Source organism: Mustela nigripes, chromosome 12, assembly GCF_022355385.1.
Source record: "Mustela nigripes isolate SB6536 chromosome 12, MUSNIG.SB6536, whole genome shotgun sequence".
NCBI lineage: Eukaryota > Metazoa > Chordata > Mammalia > Carnivora > Mustelidae > Mustela > Mustela nigripes.
In genome coordinates, this window is record NC_081568.1 from 19,842,018 (window position 1) to 19,848,059 (window position 6,042).

At 34.4% G+C, this 6,042-nt stretch overlaps 1 pseudogene; it reads left to right on the top strand.

Moving 5' to 3' along the window:
• Window positions 1-5,463: 5,463 nt before the first annotated feature.
• LOC132027733 (barrier-to-autointegration factor-like) lies at window positions 5,464-5,822 on the top strand (annotated as a pseudogene).
• Window positions 5,823-6,042: the final 220 nt, after the last annotated feature.

A 6,042-nucleotide genomic window follows, 5' to 3' on the forward strand; every position in this document is an offset into this window, starting at 1 on the left:
AGCTCATTATACTTCTGAATTGAAAAATTATGTGCCATCTTTTAAATCTGTGGCTAATATTTTCTTTAAAATTAAAATTTTTTTTAAAGATTTTATTTATTTATTTGACAGAGAGAGATCACAGTACACAGAGAGACAGGCAGAGAGAGAGAGAGAGGGAAGCAGGCTCCCCACTGAGCAGAGAGCCCGATGTGGGACTCGATCCCAGGACCCTGAGATCATGATTCAATCAAATGAAATCAGCTATAAATATTACTTAATTGATGAAATATATTTTATCATATTGGTCTGTACATGTTTTTCAGTATTAATTTTCTGTTCTATACAGTTGCTTCTAATTAAAGAAGCATGCACACAATTACAAGAATATATATAATATAGTTATTATGTCATTTTAAATATTTTTAAAAATTCAGTGTGCATTAAATTGTCCTGTCCTTTGACTACCTAGAGAGTAACATCAAATCTAGTAGTGCCTCAGACACTCAATTTCAAAGTATTTATCCATCACATAAAGGAAAAAAATTAAAACTCAGGTTTTTGGTATGAATAATGCCAGCTGATCTTTCTTACTATCAGGAAAACACTCTTCCTAAGTAGAATTTCAGATATGTCTGTCATTTGTATCCATCATTTTGATAAAAATTATAATTGAAATAAAAAACAATCTTGCTGCTTTACCAACATCACTTAAAGTACTATAGAAAAATAAACAATTTAATGGAATGATGGCCATGTTCCAAAATACATATTTTGTTGGAGAGGGTGAGTAAAAAATACCTGTGAGCACAAATATTACCCATAACTTCTCATCAGATTTTAAGATACAGTGACACTCAAAGTGCCTGGGTGGTTCAGTCATTAAGCATCTGCTTGGGTCATGATCCCAGGGTCCTGATCAAGCCCCGCGTCAGGCTGCCTGCTTGGTTTCCTCTCCCACTCGCCCGCTTGTGTTCCCTCTCTTGCTTTCTCTTTCTCTGTCAAATAAATAAATAAAATCTTTAAAAAAAAATACAGTGACACTAGTTTTTGCACCCCAAATTATTCTACAATAAAAGGAAAGATAATCTACGTACCTTTTTGCTTATATTCCTGTTCATTGCATGCTCCTATTATTAATTACAATTGGTAGGACTTTTGATTCAATGCTGATATTTATGAGGATCCATCTTACGTTTTGTCATATATTCAGATGCAAAAAAAGTCTTTTCCTTATTTTCTCTAATATTTTTAAATTTATAACTTTCATCTTCTTTCCACTGGTTCATCAAAAGCTTTGCACAAAACAATCATCTTTTCCAAAACCAGCTCCTGATTTATCCAATAAGTGTATCTTTACAATTTATATTATACTGGGTATTCTGACATTTCATTTCTCTAAATGAAATCAGAAAAATCTATACACTTAGGACACAAAAGAAGTACAATCTAATGAATGTTGAAATGTGAAATAGTAGGATTTTTGTAATATCAATAAAGGTCTCTAAATGTTGTTTTCAATTTAAATATTCAAGAGACTCCATGTAATCCTATTTTTCTCATGGCAATTTGGCTAGGCAATCTTTTTAAATGTCTTCCAAGAAAGGTTCCAGTCATGGCCCAGATAAATCTGGTTTTTGAGGATGGATCATGGTGAATCACTATGAGTTCTGGATGGGCAGTTGTATTCCTGAGAAACCATGTGAGTTTTGTACCGTACCTTCTTATTCTGACACAATATTTGCCAGAACTAGTGGTGGCATTCATGCTGATCTTTTGGTGGCTATTATGCTCTGTGTGTGTGTGTGTGTGTGTGTGTGTGTGTGTGTATGTTTGCTTTTTTTCTATCTTTATTTAAGCCTTTCAAGCAGAAATTACCAATCCAAACCTAAATTTACTCTATTCTTTAAAAATAAAGAACAATGGTGATTAAACATATGCTAGAGATCCATAGACATTTAAATAAACATACTGAAGTCCATCTCTTGCCACATGTACTATACCTCAACATCCCCATCCTTGTCTTTAAGGAGGATGTTGTAATTTTTCTGTATAATTTTAAACTTTTAAATGAAGAACATAAATATTCCATAAAGAAAAAAAAAAAGTGAGATCAGTATGTGTGTGTATGAAAAACTGAATTGCTTACCATTATTACTGTCTAACTCTTTCCAGATAAATAACTTTTTAAAGATAGGCAGAGTTTATTTTATTAGCAACATTTTTCAGGATCTCACAGACTTTCTAGCGAAAGATATTCTTTCAATATGTACATTCTTTGCATAGATTCTAAATATCTAAACATTACCTAAAGTATTTTATTTAGTCACTTATAATATTTAGGGTCATAAAGGCACCAGCCTCTGGAGAAGTCAAGAAAAAGACATTTTCCCTAAAGCCTCCATTGAACACAGGCCTGCTGACAGTCTGATTTTTAGGCTGTAGACACATTCTGGACTTCTAACTTACAGAACTCTAAGACAATCAATTAGTGTTGTTTTAGCCATTAAGTTTATGGCAATTTGTTACAGCTGCAAAGATAAACTAATGTATAATCTCACAGTACACACTATTAAACATAAACTGACATGGGTTGAATTTTTAAAATGACTTCTGCACTTTAAAAGCACTAATTGTTAAGTGTTGAAACATAAAATTTGTGTGTGTTGGGGGGAGTTAATTTTTCTATCCCATGCCACCCATTTGTTATTTAACTACTATAAGTTATTTTAGTTCACAATTTAAAAAAAAGTGGGGGGGAGGTGAACCTAACACTTAATTGATAGAATCCAAAAGGAAATGCTCAAAGGGTTACCAGTTTAAAAAAAAAAAAAATGACAGATTTTAACACTTTCTCATTTTAAGATGAATTCAAACCTCGCAGCATATGGTAAATGGTTTGTCTTGAAGTGATTTTTAAAAATATGCACTTTTCTAAAAAGCGTAACTTCTTAAGCTGTCGTTTAAATAAATTCACACTTTTCAAGCATATTTGTTTCCACCTACTGCATCTGATTATGGTGTCTTGCCCCTGTCTACATTTGCATAGTCTGTGTAGTCTCATCTATGGACAGGGATATGTTGTTTTCAATCAGTGATGGGTCCAGAGAAGGACTGTTCTTATGTCCTCCTTTTCTGTTTCAAACTTGTGTATTTCTCACAAGCAAGGCCTAGATCCTATACTAAAATATATTTTTGGTATGACCTTGACAATGATTGACATTATCTAAATTTTCAACTTCTACACAGGCTAAAATTCAGCTATCTGTAGTGAAAGAAATTTCCAGAATGTTTTCTCATTTCAGATTGAAGATAAAGCAGAACAGAGAAACAAAGAGCTTTAAGTGAAAATTCTTACTAAGAAAGGTTAATTAAATGAAAGCTAAATATATATAAGCTTGTTAGGAATGGTATTTTGAAAGATATGTTTAAAAATATAACGAAACAGAAGGCTTCACAAGGAACAATGATAAAATTGGGAAGAAATCTATTCCTTTTGTAAGAGCATTGGCAGCACCTATTACAAATATATTTTTAATCTTTATTTTGGAAAATACAAGCTTGTTTTCAAAATGTTACAGAGAGTTGATGAGATAATTTGCCCGAGTAAATATTTGCATTCTGTGAGTATTTCTTCATCTTGAAAAAAGTAGAAGTCATAAAATGGCATTTTAATGAAAGGTTTGGAAAAAACAGAGAAGTTTTAAAGAAGTTTTCAAAGAATAAGACAATATTAATCAATGTTGATGATTCAGGGCTGTGCTAAATATTGAGGTCAAGATAAATGCAGAAATTTATACCAACTGTGAGGTACGTAATAGTTTGCAAAATATCTCATCATTAACTTTTATAATGCAGTTTACTAATAGGTCAACTGATGCTTTTTATTACTTTTTTAAAAATTGATCTTTAAAAATATCATATACTGGGGCACCTCGGAGGCTCAGTTGGTTAAGCATCTGCTTTTGGCTCAGAGTCCTGGGATCAAGCCCCATGTTGGCTCCCTGCTCAGTGGAAACCTGCTTCTCCATGTCCTCCCTAATGTGCTCTCTCTCACTACATCTGCCACTGTCTGTCTGTCTGTCTCTCTCAAATAAATAAATAACCTTAAAATAAATAAATAAATAAAATTTTAAAACATATCATGTACTTATTCTATAAAATGCAAAGAACTGTCAGACACCAAAATTTTAAATTACCCAAATCTATTCACCTAGAGATAGTAATGGTTCTCATGATGTATGCATTATTACAGATATTTTTTTCTTGCATATGCTTTATCTTGCCTTTGAAAAATACTCCTACTACCTTCTTTTTTCTTTATTATTTTTACTATTAAAGGAAAAACTTTAGTAATCCTTGTGGGATGTAGTTTATGAGAACTTAAATTTTGATTCTTTGTATTACTTAAGGGTCTTCGGGTTGTATTCAACAGAAAACCCAACTAAAAACGGCTTTAACATTTAGAGCATTTTTTTTTAAATCTTAAATTATAAGAAGCCCATGGGAAAGGCACTTAAAAGATTGTTTCATTCAATGTCAGTGATGTTAACAAGAACCCTGGGTTGTTTCATCTTTCTACTATATCACCTAAGTCCCATTCCATGAGGTTGAGTTTAGTATTATTATATATTCCTTCACTGTAAGAAAAAAAAATAATTGTGACAGCTTCAAGGACCATGCCCTTATAGATAGCATATAGAACTTATAGGAATTAAGACTATCCTTTTTAATAGTAAGAACATATTCCTAGAACACTCATAGAAAAAAAAAAGCCTCTATTTATGATAAACGCCCCAGAATATATCAAATTCTAGCTCATACTTACTATAATCACTTGGAAATGGAAATGATTTTGATATTACTTTTTAAAGATTTTTATTTATTTATTTGACAGAGAGAGAAAGACAGAGAGCAGGTGTGTACAAGCAGAGGGTTGCAGCAGAGGGAGACAGAGAAACAGACTTCTCACTGAGTAGGGAGCCTGATGTGGGGATTGATTCCAGGACCCCGGGATCATGACCTGAGCTGAAGGCAGATACCACACAGGTGCCCCGATTTTGATATTATTTCCTTAGGTGATTTGATATTCATCACCTTAAATTAAAGGATTGACTTCCCAGGATCCTTAGAAGGATAGGACCATACAGAGGGTGTTTTTACTAGATATCAAAGCCAGCACACAAAAATCAGTTGAATTTCTATACATTAACAAAAAAAATCTGAAAAAATAAATTTAAAGAATCCTGTTTATAAAAGCACCAAAAGCAATAAAATACTTAGCAATAAATTTAACCAAGGGACCAAAAGATCTCTACTCTGAGAACTATAAGACACTAAGGGAAGAGACTGAAGATGGCCCAGATAAATAGAAAGATTTTCATACTCCTGGATTTGAAGAATTAATAATGTTAAAATATCCACAGGACCCAAAATCATTTTTAGATTCAATGTGATATCTATCAAAAGTTCAATGGCGGAAGAAAGTTCTAGTGGGTTGAGGTATCGCTGGGAGCAGCCGGATGGTGGGAGGAGCCATTACAGAAGCCGGAGCTGCTGATTCAGCTGATCAAGATGACAACCTCCCAAAAGCACTGAGACTTCGTGGCAGAGTCCATGGGGGAAAGCCAGTGGGGAGCCTGGCCGAGATTGGTGAAGTCTTAGGCAAGAAGCTGGAGGAAAGGGGCTTTGACAAGGCCTATGTGGTCCTTGGCCAGTTTCTGGTGCTAAAGAAAGATGAAGATCTCTTCCGGGAATGGCTGAAGGACACATGTGGTGCCAATGCCAAGCAGTCCTGGGACTGCTTTGGGTGCCTTCGAGAGTGATGCAATGCCTTTTTGTGAGGCTCTCTTGGGGAGCCCCCAGCCCCTAGCCCCAGCATCGAATCTCCAGAGTTTGCAGAGTTTGAAGTGGGGACTCCTCCCCTGTCCTCTACAAAGGAAGAGATTGCTGTTGTCCTACTCACTTTTGATGTACTTCAAGGTCTTTTGGGAGTTCTCTCCCCCACCATTTCAACTTTTTTGCATGCATCTCCCTTCTCCTTCCCCTGCTAGTTTCATGTCA